Source organism: Hemitrygon akajei, chromosome 21 (assembly GCF_048418815.1).
Source record: "Hemitrygon akajei chromosome 21, sHemAka1.3, whole genome shotgun sequence".
Lineage (NCBI taxonomy): Eukaryota > Metazoa > Chordata > Chondrichthyes > Myliobatiformes > Dasyatidae > Hemitrygon > Hemitrygon akajei.
The window spans coordinates 64,728,448-64,753,756 of NC_133144.1; the positions used below are offsets into that span (position 1 = coordinate 64,728,448).

At 42.6% G+C, this 25,309-nt stretch overlaps 1 protein-coding gene across 2 annotated transcripts in view; it reads left to right on the plus strand.

Annotated features, from left to right (window-relative positions):
* The first annotated feature begins 10,196 nt into the window (after positions 1–10,196).
* LOC140714386 (annexin A4-like) overlaps positions 10,197–25,309 on the plus strand; it is a 94,007-nt gene continuing 78,894 nt past the window's right edge. The window contains exon 1 of one of the 2 annotated variants that reach the window (XM_073025611.1): positions 10,197–10,389. The gene's annotated coding sequence lies outside the window, so the exon portion shown is untranslated. The remainder of the gene's footprint in view (positions 10,390–25,309) is intronic. The other variant, XM_073025613.1, reaches the window with a different exon arrangement.

The window sequence follows — 25,309 nt, forward strand, 5'->3', positions numbered from 1 at the left end:
ACTAACACTAAAAGTCCACCTGGTGATTGAAACACAACACTCCCCTCAGTTTATGAATGAACGCTCAGTGGTGACTGTGAGGTGGCGTTATTAAATACTTACAGAAAAGCAATATTTTCCACCAGTCACTGAAATATGTTTCCTTAAACAACCTCAAGGGTGTATCTGGTTTATGATCTGGAAAAATAAATCAGAAATGTCAAAGGATGGTTTAAAGCTCAGGAGGTAACGTTTAGATTTGCTTGTTTGGGATTGTGAGTATTTGTACGTAAGCTTCCGTATACATTCCAACACCCACTCTGATGTTCTCTTCTGTTGAGCAGATGTGCCTCCCCACTGTGTCATTGTTTCTGCTGTTCTGACTCATCCTTGACTAAAGTTCCAACAATGATTCCAGCCCTCTGGCCTTTCTTTGGCAATTTAATGTTAACGTCCACTCTTAGCAACAAAGTGGAAGTCAATGTCAAAGGCTGGTCGATCGTCAGATGCACAAGTACACATTGTACAGGTGCAATGAAAAACTCACAGCAACATCACAGGCACAAATTAGACATAGGAGCAAAATTAGGCCATTTGGCCCATTGAGTCTGCTCTGCCATTCCGTTAAGACTGATTTATTATCCCTTTTAACCTCATTCTCCCACCTTCTCCCCATAAACCGTGACACTCTTATTAATCAAGAACCTATCAACCTCTGCTTTAAATGCAGTATACCCATTGACTTGGCCTCCACAGCTGTCTGTGGCAATGAATACCATAGGTTCACCATCCTATGGCTGAAGAAATTCCTCATCTCTATTCCAAAGGAAAGTCCTTCTATTCTGAGACTGTGCGTCTGGTCCTAGACTCCACCACTATAGGATAAATCCTCTCCACATTCGCCCTTCATCAACGTTCCCTCTAAGGAACACCTCTTTTGCTACTAGTGCACGAAGGAATTTAAATCACTCACAAAAGTTTGTCACCCTCTACCTCGTTGGTAGGTGAAGTGGACCCCATGTTGGGAACCCCTGGTTTAGAAGAAGGAATCTCTTCTCCTTTACACTAAGTTTCTAGCAGAATACAACTTTATTTTTAGTTGCATTTGTTAGCGCTTAAACTTGATAGCTCATGTTATTCCTCATGCCAGATTTGTTGAACCTTGGTGATATTTATAGAGGATATTTTTAGAATGGGTTTTGGAAACTGTTTCGTGATTATGTGTCTTTCAGTAACACCACATGTCCAACCCCTACAAAGCCTCCCATTCACAAGACCCATGGGGACTTCTTTCCAATATATTTATACTATTGTTTTTACAACCTGATGGCATGAACATCAATTTTTCCAAATTCTGGTAAATTTTGACCCCTCTCCCTTCCTTTCTTTTTCAGTCCCCACTCTGTCCTCTTCCCTCTTGTCTACACCTGCCTATCACCTCTCCTTGGTGCCCCTCCTCCTTCCCTTTCTCCCATGATCCACTTTCCTTTCCAATCAGATTCCTTCTTCTCCAGCCCTTTGCCTTTTACAATTATCACCTCCCAGCTTCTTGCTTCTTCCCCTTTCCCATCAACCTAGTATCACATATCAACTCCTCGTTTGTCCTCCTTTCCCCCCCCCCCCCAATTTTCTAATTCTGGTACTTCCCCTTTCATTTCCAGCCCTGAAGAAAGGTCTTGGCCTGAAACATCAACTACCTATTTCCATCGATGTTGCCTGACCTGTTGAGTTCCTCCGGCATTTTCAAAGTTCAAAATAAATTTATTATCAAAGTACATATATGTCACCACATACAACCCTGGATTTATTTTCTTGCAGGTATACTCAGTAAATCCAAGAAAGACAATAGAATGAATGAAAGACCAAACCCACAAGGGCAGACAAACAACCAATGTGCAAAAGTTTAAAAAGTACAAAAGAAAATCAATAAATAATAACAATAAATAAATAAGCATTGAATATTGAGAATATGAGATGAAGAATTCTTGAAAGTTGGTCCATAGGTTGTGGGAACATATTCAGTGACGGGGCAAGTGTGAAGCTGAGCAAAATTATGCCCTCTGGTTCAAGAGCCTGATGGGTGAGGGGTAATAACTGTTCCTGAACCTGGTGGTGTGAGTCCCGAGATTCGTCTTCCCACGGACAGCCACAAAACAAAGAAAACCATTAGACCATTCAAAGAAAAGACATCAAACACCCCCCTGCCCCTGTGTGCGAAAAAAAATTGCACAGATGGCAACAAAAAAACAAGCGAAAACACAGAAAACACAAAATCAAAAGGCCTATTACGGTTCAGCTCTGTGTTCACTACCTGCGGGCTGCCCCAATTCAAAAGCACCCTAACTAGCAACAGAGGAGTGGCCAGGAAAACTAGAAGCACATCATACGTGAATTAGAGTCCACAATCCACAAACCGCGTCAGTTAAACCTTGCCCCGTCACCATCCTCCGATACCATCGAGGAGGGAAAGATCACTTGAATGCAAGGAGCTCTCCTCGGGAGCACTGACCAAGGAGAGAGAAACCCCCCGACACAGACACCTTCCTCCGGCAGTAGTGAGTGAGAGGCCAGTAGATAGTACTGAACTCGCCTCGATGATTCCCGTCTTCCTTGGCACTGTAATCGGCGAGATTGGCAAGAGACGGAGTTGAATATGGGCTCGTGTCCTGTCTCCAGGCTTCCAGGAACCCTCTCGGAGACGGCAAAGCGCCAGATCACCCAATTGGCCCAAAATCACGGCGCCAGAATGTAGATCGCAGGCTCCAACAGCAGCAGAAGCACATCTGAAATAAAAAGAAGTGAAAGGAGTTGCTTCGTGACCTGCCTTGAGGTCACCGTCCTTGGCAGCATTGTTTGCTGTTCTTCCACCCACCTGAGATACTTACCCAGAATGCTGTTCACGCAGGGCCCTTGACATGCCAGAAATCCCTCCCGTCCGTCCAACAATCTCCTTGACACCCTATCAACTGCTAGGATGCAAAACAGCTTCTTCCCCCAGGCTATAAGGCTTCAGCACTCCCGGCCACCACCCAGGTCTCATCACGTTTGAAGTGGCAGTAGTGTTATACTGTTTGCTTTTTAACTTGTGCTGTAACTGCACCTTATTATTAAATTATTTGTGGTGATATTACTCTATGTGTTTTGCATGCATGTTGTACGTACTGTGTTGTGCACCTTGGTGCGGAAGAACACCGTTTCATTTGACTGTACTGTTCAAAGGCAATAAACTGAACTTGAACTTTGACCCTTGGGAAAATATTACTCCAGTCATAAATTCCTCGGTTCTGAGATGTATCTGTATCATAGACTTTCTTTTCATGGGTACAATGTAATTTAAATGCCATTTGCATAAATTAATGTAATAAAACTGATAAAAATATTTATTAATTGTACATATTTTTAGGATTGGTTAATAATATCTATACCTACTTATTTCTTGGAGAGTAGCTTGATTTATGAAGTTGGGATCTTTAATAATTCTGGAATTTGTATCTTTGGATGCAGAGAAAGCCTTTGATAGGGTGGAGTGGCCTTATCTATTTCAGGTTTTGAAGAGGTTTAATTTTGGTCTGGGATTTATTTCCTGGATTAAATTGATTTATCAGGCCCCGGTAGCTGTGGTTATAACTAATAATCAAAAGTCTCCTTATTTTAGATTATATAGAGGAACCCGTCAGGGTTGTCCCCTTAGTCCTTTATTATTTAATCTGGCTTTAGAACCACTTGCTATTGCTCTTAGGGATTCTAATTCTGTGCAGGGTATTAGGAGAGGGGATAAATTACATAAGGTTTCGTTACACGCGGATGATTTATTAGTTTACATTTCAAATCCTAGGAAATCTATTCCTTTTATGTTATCTATATTTATGGAATTTGGTATTTTTTCTGGATATAAACTTAATTTACATAAAAGTGAATTATTTCCTATTAATAATTATTCTGATTATTATGATCAAATACTTTTTAATATTGCCAAAAACCATTTCACTTACCTTGGTATCAAAATTACTAAAAATTTTAAAGACCTATATAGGTATAATTTCTCCCCTTTAGTCGAATATACTCAACAGGCGCTTTCTAAATGGTCACCTATGTCGATGTCATTGATAGGTCGAATAAATGCTATAAAAATGGTTGTTCTACTGAAATTTTTATATTTATTTCAAGCAGTTCCCTCTTTTGTTCCAAAAACATTTTTTGATAAAATAGATTCTCTGATTTTGTCTTATGTTTGAATAATAAAAGCTCTAGAGTGAATAAACTTCTATTGCAAAAACCAAAAAAAGATGGAGGACTGGCCTTACCAAACTTTAGATTTTATTATTGGGCAATTAATATTTGTTACATTACTTTTTGGATTTATGATATAGATGACCAAGATTGCCCTTCGTGGTTACAGTTTGAGGAAAATTCAGTCATGGGGTTTTCGTTAGCTTCTTTATTAGGAGCTCCCCTTCCGTTTTCGTTCTCCAGAATAAGTAGACAAGCTCTCAACCCTATTGTTAACATACTTTAAAAATTTGGTTTCAGTTTCATAGATTTTTTGAATTAAACGATTTTCTACTTTCTAGTAATATTTATTCTAATTTCTTTTTTAAACCATCAACTTTGGATAAGGCTTTTTTAACATGGAAAATTAAGGAAATAAAAACTTTTTTAGATTTTTTACAGGACTGTTTAATGTCCTTTTCACAGTTAATGGATAAATATGATATCTCTAATACACATTTTTTCAGATATTTACAGGTTAGGAGTTTTTAACGTGATTTTTTACCGAATTACCCCTTGGCCTGCGCTTTAAATTTGGCTTATGCTATTTTTCAGCTTAAACCTTTTCAAAAACGATTAATAGCTATCATTTATAAACAGTTAATGAATGCTCCCATGTTGCCTAATGATAGGGTTCAACGTATCTGGGAAGTAGAACTTCAACATTCGCTTTCAGACAATCAATGGAGTAAAATTTATTATCTAGTCAATAATTCATCTATCTGTGCACGCCATACCTTAATTCAGTTAAGGTATACACAGGGCCTATATGTCCAAAGATAAATTGGCGCATATTTTTCCTAATATAGGCCCTATTTGTGACAGATGTAACACAGAAGTGGCTACTCTAACTCATATGTTTTGGTCATGTGTAAGTTTAAATAATTTTTGGAGGGATGTGTTTGGAATATTATCTAAAGTTATAGATGTGGATGTTCAACCTAATTCACTTACAGCAATTTTTGGGATTATTCCAGAAGAAGCAAGCAAAGTGTCTGCTTCTGCTCAACATGTGATAGCCTTTTCAACTTTACTGGCTAGGAGAGCTGTCTTGCTACACTGGAAAGAATCTAATCCACCTACTGTTTTTTATTGGCTCTCCTCCATTATGTCATGTCTTAGCTTGGAGAAAATTAGAAGCCGGACATATGATACATCCTTTAATTTTGAATAAGTCTGGCAAACCTTTATTCAATATTTTCACATGATTTAATTTATTTTTTTATTTACTTATTTTTCTTTATTCTCTTTTGGGAAAATCCTTTTCCGTGAAGGTTCGGAGATGACTGGAAGGATGTTTTTTTTTCTCTCTCTCTTTAAAAATTTTATCCTCAATTGGACTGCCCAATCTTTCTTTTTCTTTCTTTTTTCTTTCTCTTTTTTTTGTTTCAGTTTAGTTAGTGGTTTTTTTTTCCCCTTTATCAAATCAAATTTCCAATCTTTTTTTTTATGATTGCTACAAGGAGTTGTAGTTTTTTTTTGACCATTGTATATATAACAGCGTAACATTTTACCTATCTGATTTTGACATTATATACTTTCTGGGTTTTTTTTGCTGTTTATATGTCTTTTATATTATCTGTTTGCTAAAGTCCTCCTCTGATTTGTATATTCTTTATTTGAAAATCAATAAAAAGATAGAAAAATGAAATAATTTTGAAATAATTGTTGATTACTTATTGTAATGCCTGCACTGTTTTGTGCACTTTATGCAGTCCTGGGTAGGTCTATGGTCTAGTGTAGTTTTTACGTAGTTCAGTGTAGTTTTTACGTAGTTCAGTGTAGTTTTTGTATTGTTTCATGTAGCACCATGGTCCTGAAAAACGTTGTCTCGTTTTTACTGTGTACTGTACCAGCAGTTATGGTCGAAATGACAATAAAAAGTGACTTGACTTGAATATTGAAATTTGGATTGAAGACCTGTAGTATTCTAGATGGTGAGTCATTTGAATGGGAATGTGAAGAAGTTTTAATTATCTTGTTACCCTTCCTGTTCTTATCGGCAGAGTGTGTGAGGAAGTTTCCAGGAAGGCTCAAACATCCATGCTGACACAATGGGCCTTCAATCAGTGGCATCCAGTGAGAGTCAAGCCAATCTCTTCCTTTTCCCTGGTGATGAGGGAAGCATACCTGATTATTTACCCTCCCATACACTTGATTTGTGAAAGAATGCCCGTATTCTGAAAGAGCCAAGAGTTGGTTGAAGAGAGCCACCTTTGAGCACATCTGCAAGGATTGCTACCACAAAAAAGTGGCATCCTTCAGCAAGGACCCCCACCATCCAGGCCATGCTCTCCTCTTGTAGTGCCATCAGCAGGAGGTACAGGAGCCTCAAGACCCGCACCACCAGGTTCAGAAACTGTTAGTACCCTACAACAATCAGGCTCATGATTCTACAACCTGAACTGATCGTCCAATCCACAGCCTCACTTTCAAAGACTCTCTGCAACTCGTGTTCTCAGTGCTATTTTTATTTGCAGCTTGTCTTCTTTTGCACACTGGTACTTTGCCAGTCTTTGTGTGGAGTTTTTCATAAACTTCCGTTGTATAGCTTCCTGTAAATGCCTGCAAGAAGATTGATCTCAAGATCGTATATGGTAACAAAAACGTACTTTGTTAATAAGTTTACTTTGAACGGGTGCTGCATTCAAATTGCTTCAGAGCAGAAGATGTAAATCCTCAAATATTAGGATTTCAGGTCACCTGACTCCCAACCCCATTTTTGGAAGGAATCCAGATTGGATGGGTTTAGTTTAGAGGGATAAAGATCAAAAGCGGTCAATGTGGCTCACTAAGATAGGCATTATGGTAAGTACGGATTGTTTGACTCTATGACTAATCCCACCCTGGGCTCTCTGGCCCTCCTCTCGCTGGTCCTGAGGAGATCTGGTTTCCTGATTCTCGATCCATCCTTTCCTGCTGTAGTAGTGCAATCACTCATCAAGTGTGATGTTCTCCTAAAGCAGGGGCTCCCAACCTGGGGTCCATGGACCCCTTGCTTAATGATATTGGTCCATGGCATGAAAAAGATTAGGAAGCCCTGTCCTAAGGGGTTGTCTATTGGTGGTTTGTAGAGGCTGATCCGGGACCCACATATTCTGGTGCAGCGTGGATACAGGTAAATGGCGGTTGTGGTTAGTGTTTTGCTTGTTCAGTCTCTCCTTTGGTTGCTGCCGCTTGTTCTCCGTGGCACAGTGGAGGTTGCTCATGCAGCACAGCTCCCTCTTAAATAGATTTCCTCCAGGTTTATCCACTGAGTGCAAAGCCTTCCCAGTTTTTAGATGTTTCCTGTATAGATTTTTCCAAAGGAATGCAATTAACAGCAAGAAAGTAACAGTTTCCTTCCATTATCATCCACAATTCAGCCACAACCATTTGAAGACAATTGAGAACTTAAGGATTCCTGTATTTTGAATTTGAAACCCCAGCCTGAGTGCAAAGGAAATAATTAGATTTCCTGGCTGAGCTGGTGACAAATGAGGGGTTGTTTTTGAAATGTTGGCATGGGCTTTGATTTTTTTTTAATCCACGCCATCCCAACAACATTTATAGAACGTAGAAGAGTACAGCACAGGAACAGGCCCTTCAGCCCACAATGTTGTGCCCAACCAAATAAATTAGTGATCAAAGGGCCAACCAAACTAATCGCTTATGTTGGTGCAATGTCCATATCCCTCTCTTTTCCTCACATTCATGTGCCTATCTTAAATGTCACTTAAAAGTTTAAAAACTACTTTGACAATACACGGAATTGGAGGGCTAGAGGTCAAATGGGGGTCTTGGTCAGCATGGGTGGACTGTGCTGAAGGGCCAGGTTCCATGCTGTGGTGAACTACATATACCTGTCTGGACACGCCCCTCTGCTGATGGCTCCTGTGGCTCCTCCCACAGACCCCTGTATAAAGGCGATTGGAGGCACTGCTCCTCCCTCAGTCTCCAGGATGTTGTGTGGTGGTCTCTTGCTGCTGATAGTGCTCTCTTCCAGCTAATAAAAGCCTATCTCTCGCCTCACGTCTCCGAGAGTTATTGATGGTGCATCACATGCTGAGATTCTATACGACTTTCACTTTCAAACTGTGGATCTGTAAATGAAGTTGACTTCCTCTTGTTGACCTTATTCAAGATCTAAGGTAACTCATGTCACAACGTGTCTCCTTACCCCCACAAAACAAACTACTACTGAACTTCCTGTCCCCACTCAGCTGCCATCGCACCAGCAGAGTTGTGCTGTTTACTTTAGAACTTGTGTCATAAATGCACCTTATGCTAAATGTCAATCTTTTGGAATGTATTTGTTAATTTATTTGTAATATTACTGTATGTGTTAACTGTGAGTTGTGTGCACTGTGTTGTGCACCCTAGTCCAGAGGAACATGTTTCATTTGGCTGTATACATGTGTATGGATGAACAACAATAAACAAACTTGAACAGCTGCCAACTTGGAGTAGCACACACTAAATGCTGGAGGAACTCAGAAGGACTGGCATATTCTCCCATATTCCACAGTCCCCTCCTATCAGGTTCCTTTTTCTCCAGCCCTTTACCTTTTTCACCTACCACCTCCCAGCTTCTCACTTCATCCTCTTCCCCACCCACCTGGCTTCACCTATCAGAAGCCACCTTGTATTCCACCCCCCCCCCCCAACAGCCAACTTCTTATCCTGACCTCTGACCCTTCCTTCCCAGTCCTGATGACGGGTCTCAGTCTGAAACTATCTGTTTATTCCTCTCCATAGATGCTGCCTGGCCTGCTCAGTTATAACCATATAACAATTACAGCACAGAAACAGGCCATCTCGGCCCTTCTAATCCATGCCGAACGCTTACTCTCACCTAGCCCCACCTACCTGCACTCAGCCCATAATCCTCCATTCCTTTCCTGTCCATATACCTATCCAATTTTACTTTAAATGACAATACCGAACCTGCCTCTACCATTTCTACTGTAAGCTCGTTCCACACAGCTATCACTCTCTGAGTAAAGAAGTTCTCCCTCACGTTACCCCTAAACTTTTGCCCCCTAACTCTCAACTCATGTCCTCTTGTTTGAATCTCCCCTACTCTCAGTGGAAAAAGCCTATCCACGTCAACTCTACCTATCCCCCTCATAATTTTAAATACATCTATCAAGTCCCCCCTCAACCTTCTACGCTCCAAAGAATAAAGACCTAACTTGTTCAACCTTTCTCTGTAACTTAGGTGCTGAAACCCAGGTAACATTCTAGTAAATCTCCTCTGTACTCTCTCTATTTTGTTGACATCTTTATGCAGTTCAAAACTACATCAAAATGCAGTTCCTCCTGCATTTTGCGTATTCCCAATCATTTCACTTGTCAGATCTCACCCCAACATTTAACATAATTTCTATGCACTATGTCTTAGGTTTTCAAGTGATAAATTAGTTTATTGCTGTCACATGTACTGAGATACAGTGATAAACGTGTCTTGCATACCGTCCATATGGAGCAATTCATTACACACAGCACTGAGGAAGTAAAACAATTAACAATGCAGAATAAAGTTCAAAGCAAATTTATTATCAAAGTACATATGTGTATGTCACCAGATGCAGCCCTTTGATCTGTTTTCTTGCGCGCATACACAATAGAATCAATGAAAAACTGCTAAACAACCAATGTGCAAAAGACAAAGAAAGTTAAAAATAGTTAATAACTAAGGAATAAACATAGAGAACGTGAGATGAAGAGTCCTTGAAAGTGAGTCCATGGTGTTCACAGAGTTGCAGAGAAAGTGAATTTCAGGTGCAGGGTTATAGATTGAGAGGCCGGGAGCTACTCTCTTCTACCCGGTGGGAAAGGCGAGAGTGGATGGGTGGGGTCTTTGACTGCCTCGTCGTGGCAGCGAGAAGTGCAGATAAGATGCAAGTTCTCCTTGCACTTTTACACGGAAGTGAATAATAATAATCGGATTTTTAAAAATACGCTTGGAGCTTCGGGACTTTTTTCTCCCCTGTTTTCCTCGGCTGTCTTGACGTTGCCAGTGGGAGGGTCTGATTGAGCAAGAGGTCAACACGCCTCCCTCTAGCCCGGGGGAAAGCAGCGCGGCACTGGGCGAGAAGGAGGAACCCACCTCCTCACTTTGACTCGGCTTAAGGGGCTCACCGGGAGATCGGAGCGCAGGTAGGTCGAAGTGTACCTTGTGCCTTTGCAGACGGGCGGTTCAGCTGAAGCTTGGCGTGACCTCCTCCATCTTCCACTCCCCAAGTAATGGCAGGGAGCCACAGGGGAAACAACTATCCGGGGCAGATACTCGGGTGCCGCCTCGGTGGAAGTCTCTAACGGGGTTGAACTAAATGATTAGAAACTCGGACGGAGGGAACGCAAGATCTTGGGACGTGTGTTGTACGAGTATGCCCCCCATGGCCCGAGTTCGGGTTGTATTAATGGGCAATCGGGCCACTTAACGCTAATTTTGATCAGCCGAGTGTCGGTGCCGGGGAACACTGCGGTGTTACCGAGGTCGCACTGCGGTCTTAATCTTTCCAAGCTCATCTACTTCTGCGCAACGAAGTATTTATTTTTAATCTCTGCTTCCGGTCCTATGCAGAAACAATAAATTTCCTAGTAGTTGCCACTTCCTGGTTTTATATTTTGGGCATGTTTATACCGTATGCGGAGTAGCGGCCAACTAGTGAAGAGAGCTAGGAACTTCCAAAATCACTCGGTAGGTCAGGCAGCGTCGAGCAAAGGGAAATAGGGGTTAATCCTTCCGGTGACACAAGAAAATCTCCAGGTACTGGAAATCTTGAGCACCGCACTACAAAAGTTCGGGATGGGCTAGATGGGCCGAAGGGCGCGGTGCACTATGTCTGTAACATGCGCCAAATGCTGGAGGAACTCAGCAAGTCAGGCAGCGTCTGTGGGGAGGAACAACAGACAACGTTTCAGGCTGAGACCCTTCGTCAGGATCGAGAAGGTTCTCGGCCCCGAGTCAACTGTTGATTTCCCGCCTAGGTGTTACCTGACATGCTGAGTTGCTCCAGTATTTTGTGTTATCTTGTAATCACTTGCTAGAATTGTCCCTGACTTATTGCTGTTGAGAGAAGTTGGAGGTGAGTTGAACACTTGAACACGGGTGAAGATTAGCCAGCAAACACGAGGAAATCTGCAGATGCTGGAAATTCAAACAACACCACTCACAAAATGCTGGTGGAACACAGCAGGCCAGGCAGCATCTATAGGGAGAAGCCAGGGCAGGTTTGTATTTTTATCAGGCCTCCGTCGACTGTTTATTTCTCTCCTTAGCTGCTTCCTGACCTGCAGAGTTCCTCCAGCATTTTGTGTGCTGTTGTATAATGTTTCAGTCTAAAGACCCATCAATCTGTCTATTTACCCTCCTGGAATTTAAAATCTACACCAAGTCACCACCATCATCCTTTATGGCGTTAACGAATTAGGTACTCGCATTATTTTGCCATCAACTACAGTAAGTACAGTAATCTTGAAGCGTTGTTTCTCTGTCACCAGTGCTTCCTTTTCCCCGTGACTTCCTATCAGACGCAGACTACTGTTACCAGTTACCTATCCAAAAGGTCAGGCTCGTTGAAGAGTTTATTTTGATGGCAAATCTAAAAGTGAAAAATGATTGTAGCTAGCATGGTTGCGTAGCAGTTGGCGGTGCACTTCACGGTGCCAGCGATCGGAAAATCAGGGATCATTTCCTGCTGCTCTCTGTACGGACGGGCCTTGGAAAACTTGTGTGGCCTGGTGTGTGATGTGGAGGGGAATCCGCTGCTGATTGTGATCCCATCCGCTCTGCTGTCTCTGGTCTCAGAGGTTGGAGAAGCCTAGATTAGTTACATTTCACAGTTTGGAGAAAATTTATTATCACACTGTGTATACCATTTGCTACCTCGAGATTCATTTTTGCAGGCATTTACAGGAAAATGAAAAATACAGTAGAATTAACGAAAAACTATACATAGAGTGATAAAAAAAAAAGACAAAATCGTCATAGAATTATAGAGCACTACATCACAGAAACAGGCTGTTCAGCCCATCTAGTCTGTGCTGAATAAATAATACTGAGAAAGAACATGAGTCTGAATTTGTGGAATCATTTCAGAGTTGAGTGAAGTTATCCATGTTGGTTCAAGAGACTGATTATTGTAGGGCAGAGTTTCCCAACCTGGGGTCTGTGGACTTCTTGTTTAATGGTGTTTGTCCATGCCATTAATAAAAAAGGTTTGGAGCCCATGTTGTAGGGTAATAACTGTTCCTGAACGTGGTGGTGTGGGACCTCGGACCCCTGTACCTCCTACCTAATGGTAATAGCGAGAAGAGAGTATGGCCTGGAAGATGGGGGTATTTTAAGATGAATTCTGCTATCTTGTGGCAGCATTCTATGTAGGTGTGGTCATGGTAGGGAGGGCTTTGCTTGTGGAGGATTTGGGCTGTATCCACCACTTATTGTAGATTTTTCCCTTCCTAGGCACTGGAGTTTCCCTCTAATCAAAGCTGGAGCATTTTGTACATGCTGCATCTTGGTGGAGGAGTTGAATAATTATGAGGTGGTGAAGGAGCAGGTTGCTTTAACTTCAGAGGCTTGAGCTTTGAGAGTTTTGTTGTGTTAGGTGTGGCGAGTGTTCTATAAAATCTCAATGGGCTCTGTTGATGGTGGAAGGTGAATCCCTTCCCACTGGATACTCAGGACCTCGATTAAGAGCAGGACGTGACGGAAACCCTCAACAAGTCAGACAGCATCTGTGGAAAGAGAAACAGTTAACTCTTCAAGTTAAAGACTTTCCTCAGTGCCTTGCATGTGGTTTTGTAAGTCAAAGCTGAGCTTTTTGTCACACACATATCTACGTGCACACGCAGGTGCAATAAAAAACAGACTTGAAACAGCATTAGATTCACAATAAAAACATAAACATGAATTATACACAATTTTTATAAGAGGGAATACATTTAGAACAAAAACAAGGTCCATTTTAGTGTAGAGTGGTCATTCTGTGGCTAAACTTTCATGATTTGGTTGAGTGCACAGAAAAAGGAAACTATAGGCCAGTTAGTCTGGCCTCAGTGGTTGGGAAGATGTTGGAGTTAATTGTTAAGGATGAGGTCTCGGTATTTGGAGGCATGTGATTAAAAATAGGCCATAACCAGCATGATTTGCTCAAGGGAAAATCTTGCCTGAAAAATCTGTTGGAATTCTTTGAAGAAACAACAAGCAGGATAGGAAAAGGAGAATCAGTTGATGTTGGGTATTTAGATTTTCAGAAGGCCTTTGACAAGGTGCCACACCTGAGGCTGCTTAACAAGCTGTGAGCCCGTGGTATTACAGGGAAGATTCTAGCATGGTTAAAACAGTGGCTGGTTGGCAGGAGGCAAAGACTGACAATAAAGGGAGCCTTTTCTGGCTGGCTACTGGTGACTAGTGATGTTCCCCAGGGGTCTGTGTTGGGACCGATTCATTTTGTGTTTCTTTTCAATGATTTGGATAATGGCTTTGTTGCAAAGTTTGCAGATGATATGAAGATAGGTGGAGTGGCAGGTACTTTTGACAAAGTAGGCTACAGAAGGATCTGGACAGATTAGGAGAACGAGCAAAGAAATGGCAGATGGAATACAGTGTTGTGAAGTGTATGGTCATGAACTTTGTATAAGAAATGAAAGGGTTGGCTATTTTCTAAATGGAGAGAAAATACAAAACCTGAGGAGCAAAGTGACTTGGGATTCCCTAAAGGTTAATTTGCAGGTTGAGTCAGTGGTGAGGAAGGCAAATGCAATGTTAGCATTCATTTCAGGAGGAGTTGATATAAAAGCAAGGATATAAGTTGAAACTTATAAAACAGTAGTGAGGCTTCACTTGAAGTATTGTGAACAGGTTTTGGCCCCTTATCTTAGAAATGATGCACTGAAACTGAAGAGGATTCAAAGGAGGTTCACAAAAATGATTCTAGGATTGAATGGCTTGCCATATGAAGAGTGTTTGATGGCTCTGGGCCTGTTCACAAGAATTCAGAGCAGTGAGGGGTGTTCTCATTGAAACCTATTGAATGGTGAAAGGCCTTGATAGAGTGGATGTGGAGAGGATGTTTCCTATGGTGGGAGAATCTCAGACCAGAGGACACAGCTTCAGAACAGAGGGGAGTGCTTTTAAAGTGGAGATGAGGAATTTCTTTAGTCAGAGAGTGGTGAATCTGTGGAATTCTTTGCCACAGACAGCTGTGGAGGCAAATTCTTTATGTACATTTAGGGCAGAGGTTGATAGATTCTTGATTGGTCAGGACATGAAGGGATACAGGGAGAGGGAAGGACACCGGGGCTGAGAGGAAAATTAGTTCAGCCTTGATGAAATGGCGGAGCAGGCCTGATGGGCCAAATGGCCTAACTCTGCTCCTATATCTTTTGGTCTTGTACCAGTTGGTTCAAGAACCAAATTGTTGAAGGGAAGTAGCTGTTTCTGAACCTAATGGTTTGAGACTTCTTCAGGCTTCAGTACTTCTTGCCTGATGGTAGGTTCAAGAAGATGGTAGGGAACTTTGGATGTCACATTCTTGAGGCAGTGCCTGTCTTAGATACTGCCAGTAGTGGGGAGGGGTGTGCCCATGATATATCGGGCAGACTTCGCTACTCCCTGCAGCTCCTGACATGATAACAAATCCCTTAATCTTTTTAAGATAAAAGTGTGGGTGCTCTTTCCTTATGAAAGCATCCATAATTGAGCCCAGGGCAAGTCATCTTGTACATTAATCCCCTGCAATTTAAAGCTGCTGACTCTCCCATCATTGTGAGTTTGCAATATATTGATTGCTTCCAACTGCAAAATCCAGCTGAATTTTCAGCAGTTGGATTATTTCATGCAGTCCATTAGAAAGGCAAGTTGGAACTGGTGAAGTTCACTGGCAGCTCTGTTCAGGACAGGAAGGAACCTGCTCAGAGCCAGGCAGAAGTCATTGAGTTGTTACTGTAAGCAGCAGTCGCATGATAGGAAACTTACCGTGTTTTCCAGTGATCTCTGTATAACTTTACATTCTGTGCTCAGTCTGGATAGTTTGTGACCAAGGTCAAAGTCAAAGTAAAATTTATTACCCAAGTGAGTGTATTTTACCATATATTACCTTGAGAGTTGTTTTATTTTGTAGCCATTTACAGGAAAATAAAGGAATACAATAGCATTTGTGAAGAACTATACATAAAGACTGGCAAACAACCAAATTGTGCAAATAAAAATTATAGTATTGAGAACGTGTTGGAAAGGATCCTTGAAACTGAGGCTGTTGGTCATAGAATCAGTTCAGAGTTGAAGCGTTGAAGTTGTCCATGCTGGTTTAGGAGCCTGATGGTTGTAGGGTAATAACCGTTCCCGAACCTGAGACAAAAGCTTCCTGTACTTCGCTCCCAATGGCAGCAGTGGCCTTGGATGGTGGGGGGTCCTTGATGGATGCTGCTTTCTTTTGTCAGGGATCTGTGTAACTGTCAGTAATGGGGAGGACTTTGCCTGTGATGGACTGGGCTGTACCACCACTCTCTGTAGCCCTTTGTGTTCCTGAGCATTGGTTTTTCTAGTCTGGATACCCTTCACTGTACATCTGTAGAAGTTTGTCAAAAAGATTCTTGTGACGTGCCAAATCTACGCAAACTTCTAAGGAAATAGAGGTTGTTGTGCCTTTGTTGTGGTGGTATTTACAAGCTAGTCTCAGGACAGACCCTCAGATATAACACCAAGGAATGTACAGCTACTGACCCTCTCCACCTCCAATCCCTGAATGAGGACTTCAGGCTTCTTCCTCCTGTAGTCAATAATCAGTTCTTTGATTTTGCTGACGTTGAGTGAGAAACTCTGGTTGTGGCACCCTTCAACCAGATTTTCAATCTCCCTCCTGCATGCTGTACAGGTGGGTGGACTTCGGGGTGAAAGGTCCCACGTTTGAATCCAGCCAGCTCTTCGCATGAGTTCCATCCGTGCTCGGCTGGGCGTCAAGCTGGCAACTTGGCTTCGTGAAACAGACAAGCGCTAAAGAAATGGAAAAGTTACCGCCCGATACCTGCCAAATGAGGCATGGGAAGAACCGTACCTTTCCCTCCTAGTTATATACTGACTCATCACCATCTTGGATTCGGCTTTCGATTAGTCATCTCCTAAAACAGACCACTGCAGCACAACACAAACTTTTCTATCTGTGGCCCTTCCTTTTGCAGCCATTATTTTTGTGGCATGCTAGTGTGAAGTTTCAAACCTTGTAATTTACTCAATGACTTCCTGTAAATTACTAATATTAGTCTGTGTATGGTTCAGCCTGTTGGAAATTGGAAGGCCTGTGCAACCAGTCTCAGAGCAAACACTGTTAGAGTTTCTGCTGTACGGCATCAGATTTTCCTTTCAGCCGATGATTTTTATTTGCTTAACAGCTTGAGAAAATATATGAACTAGAACAGCTCCTTTATTGAGCTGGAATGCAATTGCACATGCAGTTAAAGTTGATGACTCTTACTAAGTTCTCTTTTGAGTACTCAACGGTACTTTGTAGTAAATGAGGGACCTTTAAAGTAGAGATTACGGCTGTAATATGTAAGAAAACAGTAGACATTTTTAACACTAAGTTCCCATGAGCAGCAATGCTTAGTATGACTGAATAATTTGTTTTAAGAACTTGTAATGGACAAATACTGCCACGGGGACTCCAGAGAGACTTCCTCTCCACCCCCCACCCCCACCATCACTGTGATACTGTGGCTCTTAGCAATATTAAACATACAACACTTCAGCACAGTACAGGTCCTTTGGCATGCAGTGTTGCAGGCTAATCCATGATCAATTGAATCCCTCCCTCAAACACACACCATAGCTCTCCATTTTTCTTTCATTCATGTGCCTATCTAAGAGTCTGTTAAATGTCCCTAATGTATCAACCTCAACCACTGTGTCTGGCACTGTGTTCAATGCCCTCACCCATTCTCTGTTTTTTAAAAAGATAAATCTCTGACATCTCCCCCCTAAACTTTCTCCAGCTCAACATAAAGGGATGTTCTCTGGTATTGGCCTTTGTTATACTGTGGGGGGAAGAGAAAGTGCTGGCTGTCCACTTTTCTATAACTCTTATCATCTTAAACACCTCTATCATGTCCCTTCTCATCCTCCTTCACTGAGAAAAGCTCTAACTCATTCAACCTCTTCTCATAAGATATGTTCACTAATCCAGGCAGCATCCTGGTAAATCACCTTTGCATCCTCTCTAAAGCTTCCACGGCCTTCCTGTAATGAGGTGACCAGACTTTTATAGAGCTGCAACATCACCTCGTGGCTCTTGAATTCTGTCCATAAGATATAAGAGCTGAATTAGGCCATATGGTCCATTAAGACTGCTCCATCGTGGCTGATTTATTACCCTCCGAACTGCATTCTCCCTGTACATAACCTTTGATACACTTACTAATCAAGAGTCTATCAATCTGTGCTTTAAATATACCCAACGATGGCCTCCACAGCTGTCTGTGTGGCAATGAGTTCCACAGATTCACTTACCCTCTGGCTAAAGAAATTCTTCCTCATCTCTGTTCTAAAGAGATGTCCCTCAATTCTGGGGCCATGCCCTCTGTTGCTAGACTCACCCACTGTAGGAAACATCATCTTCATATCCGCTGTACTAGGCCTTTCAATATTCATTAGGACTCATTGAGACCCTTCCCCCCGCATTCTTCTAAACTTCAATGAGTACAGGTCCAGAGGCATCAAATGCTCCTCACATGTTAAGCCTTTCATTCCCAGAATCATTCTAATGAACCATACCACTGTACCCTGACTAATGAAGACCAACACTCCATATGCCTCCTTAACCACCCTATCACCTTGAATGGCAACTTCGGGGGCATACAAAATCCTTCTGTTCCTCCACACTGATAAGAATCCTGCCATTAACACTACATTCTGCCTCAAGTTTGATCTTCCAAAGTGAATCACCTCATATTTGTCTGGATTGAACTCCATCTGGTACTTCTTAGCTCAGCTCTGCATCCTGTCTGTGTCCCGTTGTAATCTGTGACAACCTTCTACACTATCCACAACATCATCAACCTTCATGTCATCTGCAAACTTTTGCCTTTGGCTTTTCATATTCTTGTGTGTAAACTGGATGGAGAAGCAGGAGGATACAAATGATAGAGCTTCCACCGACACTGCTCCAGCAACCTGGGGTTGATCCTGGTTTCAGGTGCTTTCATTGGTGAGTTTGCATGTTCCTCCAATGACCATGCGGACCTCAAGTCTTGGAGTTCAGTAGATCTAATGATTTCCCCAGGTGAAAGTGAGTGGTAGAATCTTGAGGGGGGGGAGTTGATGGGAGGGTGAGAAGGCTACAGCAAAAATGAGTGGAGGCATAACACTGCTGTGTGATTGACAGCACTCAGGATTTCCAATTACTGACTAAAGCTTTAGCTAACGCTATTTTATGTGAAGAGAGAAACTATAACAAACACGTTTAACAACCTTAAGCAACACGCACACAATTCTGGAGGAACTCAGCAGGTCAGGCAGCATCTACGGAAATGGATAGATAGTCGACTTTCAGGCCAAGACCTTTCTTCAGGACTGAGGAGCTGTGGTGGCAGGTCTGGGTGAATGAGTTGTTGAAGAGTCAGAGGGCAGCAGTGAGAGAGGGTTTCACTAAACTTCCATCAAAAATTCTTCAGGGTAGGCATCACTCAAAGAGACTTTGCAGTGAAACAGCAAATCACAAGGACAAGAAAGTCAGTAGATCCGGAGCAGCACACAAAATCCAGGCAGCATCTGTGGAAATTAATAAACAGTCTTGGACTGAGACCCTTTTTTGTGACTGAGCTCAATCTTTTGTATTTCTGGAATATTGCTAAAATATATACCACTTTATTAGGTACACCTATACACTTTGTTAATGCAAATATCTAATCAGTCAATCATGTGGCAGCAACTCCATACATAAACGTATGCAGACATGGTCAAGAGGTTCAGTTGACCAAACATCAGAATGGGGAAGAAATGTGATGGAAGTAACTTTGTGGAATGATTATCGGTGCCAGACGGGGTGGTTTGAGTATCTCAGAAACTGCTAATCGCCTGGGACATTTACAAACACCAGTCTCAGAGAATGGTGTGAAAAACAAAGAAAACATTCAGTGAGCAGCAGTTCAATGGGTTTCCTCCGGGTGCTCCGGTTTCCTCCCACAGTCCAAAGACGTACCGGTTGGTAGATTAATTGATCGTTGTAAAGTGTCCCGTGATTAGGCTCGGGTTAAAACAGGGGTTTCTGGGTGGTGTGGCTTGAAGGGCTGCTATCACATGCTGCATCTCAATAAATAAATAAATGCAAACTAGTTTTTGTGTCTCTGGAAGTGGAAGCTGATTAGGGAGTTCTGCTATTTGATTGGTTTAATTCACCTACTGGCAACAGGGATTAATGCTATTTGATTGGGCCAATGTACCTACTGTGAATCTGAGAAAACAGTGGAATCTGTGGCAACTTCTCCTCAATATTGAGCAGATATCAATATTCATTGTCCCCTGCTTTGTGGCCTCTATAAAGTACCAAAGGGTTATTAGTGCTTATGGGGGTATCCCAGTGATATGGGGCAGCTGTTAGTGTAAGGCAACTTCAAGTTTATTACCTTTTACTGTACATGTATCCAACCAAACGAAACAATGTTCCTCCGGACCAGAGTGCACACACAGCTTATCAAACAAAATATTACCCAGAAATAAGTTAATAAAAGATAATTCAATGTGCATGCAGTGCGCAGCACAGGTAAACAGTAAGCAGCTCGCTGTCCTGGTGACGAGACCCCAGTGCTGGCAGGGTGTTCATGTGTCCCGTAGCCTGAGAGGCTGTTTCCAACCTGGTAGTCCTAGTCCTGATGCTCCTTTGTCAAAGACAGATCGACCCGATGCCATAACGCAAGGTACCACGATTTCAGTAAAACCATAAAACAAGCGATACTTCAGCAAACTGCACTCTTTATTCATAGGTAGGGGAATTATGGGGGAATTACAGACTGATCTCCCAAAGAAACAGTCCGGACACTGCCCTGCCTCCGAAGCACAATTCTTAACAATTTACAACAGCAATCATTACAGGAAATATTGTAATTACACAAGTTAATAGAGTTTCGATCACATGCTAAGATACAATTAGATGTAAAATCATTATTGGTTAGTTATAATTATTTCTGCCAAGACTAGCCTGGGTACAACCTAAATTCCTCGTATTAGCACCTCCCCCTGACACTTGCCCCTTCTCTCGAATGTTTTGTCCCATATTTAGTTATACCTTGAGATGCCCCTTTAATCATTCTATGTCCATATTTAGTTGTGCTTAGCACTTTTAGAGAACAGTGCCTAGTGTGTCACCTGTTGCCGGGTAGAGTTTCTTTCTGACTGCCCAGTAACATAAGGTACCTGTAAGACAATTTATCATAAGCTAATCATACCCCTTAATCCATTCCCCCATTTACCCATCCCTCTACCTAAGTTTACCTTTCCCTTCATCACCTGAACCTCCTTCCTGACGGCAGTGGGTCAAAGAGATTGTGGGATGGTACAACAACAGTGATTGGGGATCAAATCCTGCCATTGTCTGTAAGGAGTTTGCACATTCTCCCTCTGCCATGTGAGTTTCCTCCAGTGTCCTCCCACATTCCAAAGGTCTATGCTTAGGGCACATGCTGTGTTGATGCTGGAAACATGGGAATGCTTGTGGGCTGTCCCCAGCACATCCTCGGGCTGTGTTGGTCGTAGACACAAATGACAATTTGCTGTATGTTTCAATGCATGTGTAACAAATGAAGCTAATCTTTTTTTCTTTTTTTCTAATTTTTTTAATTTGTTGTTATTTGTGGAAGAATGGAGAGTTAGCAGATGTAACCGCCTGGTTATATTACGAGAACGGAAAGGGGTGGGAGAATATACTGAGTATAGCTTGTACCCTCTCAGAGTCATAGTTCAGTAATAAATTATAAACACAGTTGATGAAGGGCCTTTATGTCCCCCATTTGGCTCCCCTTTACCCCTTATCTTCTCCTCACCTGCCTACCACCTCCCTCTGGTGTCCCTCCTTCCCTTTCTCGTGTGGTCCACTCACCTCTCCTGTCAGATTCTCCTTCTTCAGCCTTTACCCCCTTCTCCTATTGCACCCCAGCTTTTCACTTCAACCTCCCTCTCCCATCCACCTACCTCCCCTAACCTGGTCTCGTCTATCACCTCCCAGCTTCTCACTTCATTCCCCCTCCTTACTCTCTCTCAGCTATCTTCCCCCTCACCTGATTTCTCCTATCACCTGCCAGCTTGTCTTCCTTCCCCCTGCCTCCACCTTCTTATTGTGACTTCTGCTCTCTTCCTTTCCACTCCTGTAAAAGGGTCTCAGCCCAAAACACAGCCTGTTTATTCCTTCTATGGATGCTGCCTGACTTGCTGAGTTCCCCAGCATTTTGTGTGTGTTGCTCCTAGTAACAAATTACATATTTGCCATGACTGTTTATCTTTGCTCACCCTTCGTTCTCTTTATATCTACAAGGAAGTTGAAATCAAAGACAAATATTAGCTTTCATCTAATCTATTGATTCCAGTGATCTCCCTGGGCGCCTTGCCAATAGGTCAGTTTTTAAAAGACATGAAGCCCTTTCCATTACAACTATTTTCAGGGTTATTTCCACCAATTTAATTTGAACGATGCTTTTACAAGTCAGAGGTGGTGACTCTTGTTCCGTCTTGTCACTTTCTCCTTCCTGAAGGAGAGAGTTTGCAGAGAGTGCTAGGCATCTTGCAGAGTGCAGGTGAAATTCATGGTGGCCTGGATATGTGTAGGTTCTCGAGGTTTGGCCACAAGGTAGGTGACCTTTGTGAGCCAATGATTAAACTGCCATCCCACCTCTCGTATGTTAGAATCAGAATTTGGTTTAATATCACTGGCATGTGTGTCATGGGAAGTGTTGTTTTGTGGCAGCAGTACAGTGCAATACATAATTAAAAACTATAGTATAAATTACCATAAGAAATATATATAAACAAGTAGTGCAAAAGAGAGAGCGCAATAAATAGATTGATAGTGAGGTAATATTCATGGGTAAATTATCCATTCAGAAATCTGATGGTGAAGGGAAAGAAGCTGTTCCTGAAACATTGAGTGTGTGTCTTCAAACTCTTGTACCTCCTCGCTGATGGTGGTAATGAGAAGAGGGCATGGGTGTTGGGGGTTCCCAATGACGGATGCTGCCTTTCGAGGCTTTGCCTTCTGAAGGTGTTAGCTGTAGTGATGATGTACAATTGCATGGATTCCAGGAATCAGTGACATCTGGAGATTAAAACTGGGTACTAGAAAAGGCAGGGGGAAAGATCTTTATTTTTTCAACTGTTCTGTTCTTCAGTTAGATTATAAAATGATTGGTGTTGAGGACAGGGGCCACTCTGCTGGACCCCCAGATTGGAAGCTGGATGTAACAAGGTGAAATGTATCCAACTGCACTTGGCAATGCTTGTAATAACACACACAAATGCCGCGGAAACTCAGCAAGTCAGGCAGCATCTGTGGAGGGAAATAAACAGTCGTTGTTTCGGGCCAAGAATTGAATTGAATTCAGTTGACTTCATTTCTTGCATCCTTCTCATACATGAGGAGTAAAAATCTTTACGTTACGTCTCTGTCTAAATGTGCAACATTCAATCAATAATTAATAATAACTAGAACAGTCAATGTAATATAGAGTACACTCAAGTCAATGTGAGTTCATCAGTCTGATGGCCTGGTGGAAGAAGCTGTCCCGGAGCCTGTCGGTCCTGGCTTTTATGCTGTGGTACCACTTCCCAGATGATAGCAGCTGGAATAGATTGTAGTTGGGGTGACTCAGGTCCCCGATGATCCTTCGGGCCCTTTTTTCATACCTGTCTTTGTAAATGTCCTGGATCATGGGAAGTTCACAATTACAGATGTTCTGGGCTGTCTGCACCACTCTCTGCAGAGTCCTGCGATTGAAGGAAGTTCAGTTCCCATACCAGGCAGTGATGCAGCCAGTCAGGATGCTCTCAATTGTGCCCCTGAAGAAAGTTCTTAGAATTTGGGGGCCCATACCAAACCTCCTCAACCGTCTGAGGTGAAAGAGGTACTATTATGCTTTTTTCACCACACAGCTGGTATATACAGACCACGTGAGATCCTCAGTGCTGTGGATGCCAAGGAACTTGAAGCTGTTTACCCGCTCAACCCCAGATCCATTGATGTCAATAGGGGTTAGCCAGTCTCCATTCCTCCTGTAACCCAAAATCAATTCCTTCGTTTCTGCGATCCTTCATCAGGACTGGAAAAGAAGCCAGAATAAGTCAGTGGAGGGAGGGGGAGGAGGACAGGGTGGTAGGTGATAGGTGAGGGGGAAGGAACGTGGATGGGGGAAGGCGGATGAAGTGAGAATCTGGGAGGTGACGAGTGGAAAAGGTAAAGGGCTGAAGAGGAAACCTGACAGGAGAGGAGAGTGGACCATGGGAGAAAGGGAAGGAGGAGGGGCACCAGAGGGAGCTGATTGGCAGATGAGGAGAGGAGAAAGGGCAAGAAGGGAGCCAGAATGGGGAATGGAAAGAGAGAGAAGGGGAAGAGAAGAAATTATTGAGAATTAGTGTCAGGTTGAAGGCTACGCAGATGTTGTAGTACTGCCCTTCCAGGCAGATTTCCTTGGAGTAGAGAATGTAGAGGAATGGTGGTAGCCGAATATGAACAGAAAACTCTTTCAGCTGTTGTGCCTCCCTCCGATATCTCCATTAACCAGTGCTCAGTGAGTAACTATCTTGCATTGAAGTCGGGCCATTGCGTGTTCCAGTACAGCTCCTGTGCAGCATGTCACTTTGTAGGAGGGTGCAGCCCTGTGGGCCTACCAGTTTGTAGGAGGTGTTACTATTCAGATGTGCTAAATCATGACCTTGTCCATGTTCCCATGGAGAAATACAGCACAGAAACAGGCCCTTTGGGCCATCTTGCTAGTCCCATCTCCCTCCTCCCGGGCCATACACCTCTTATCGATTTACATATCCAAATTTCCCTAAAATGTTGAATTTGAACTGCATCTACCACTTCTACTAGCAGCTCATTCCACACTCATAGTACCCTCTGAGGGAAGAAGTTCTCCTTATGTTCCCCTGAAACATTTCACCTTTCATCTTTAACCTATGACCTCCAGTTCTAGTCTCACTCAACCTCAATGGAAAAAGCCTGCTTGGATTTACTCTATCTATATCCCTCATAATTTTTATATAGTCAAATCTCGCCTCGTTTTCCCACAATACCAGTGTTGAATCCAATTTACTATCTCACCTTGAATGCCAAGCGACTGGATCTTCTCCACCAACTCCCCATGAGGGTAAAGTCCATGTGGACAACATTCACTGTCGCTCCTTCATCAACTTTCCTGGTAAACTCTTTGAAAAACTCCATAAGATTGGTTAGACACTATCTGCCAAGCACAAAGCCATGTTGACTTTACAAACTCCTTCCAGACAGCAGTGGGGGTTGAACCCCAATCTTGCTGCTGGCTGCTCCAATTGCTGCACTACTCTTAAAGGGAATTCTCCATGATCGCCTGCCCAATATTTTTCCCTCAAACAAAATCATCAAGGCAGTTTATCTGGTGATAATCACACAAAACGGGAGCTTGCTGTGCATAAATTGTTGGAATTCCTATATGTACAGGTAACTGCTACAAAGAACTTAATTGTACAGTTTAAGGGGAAGGAAGGTCTGTCACACGTGCAATCGCAAAGCTTCCTCATTGATGTGACTACTTGTTTCCATTTCTATATTTCTCTGAGAATTGTCATTGCTTCCAGGAAATTTTTGAAATGACTGAGATTTTCTTGCTTGTACGGAATGTTTCTTCTCTGCCTGACTGTAGCTTGGCATCATCGTTTGTTTTAAATTAAATCACAGTAAGTGCAACAGTTGCAGATGAATCATTGAATTCAGAACATGGAACACTACAGCACAGTACAGGCCTTTCAGCCCATAATGTTGTGCTGATCTCCACTCCACTCCAAGATCAGTCGAACCCTTCCCTCCCGCAGAGCTCTGTATTTTTCTATCATCCAAGT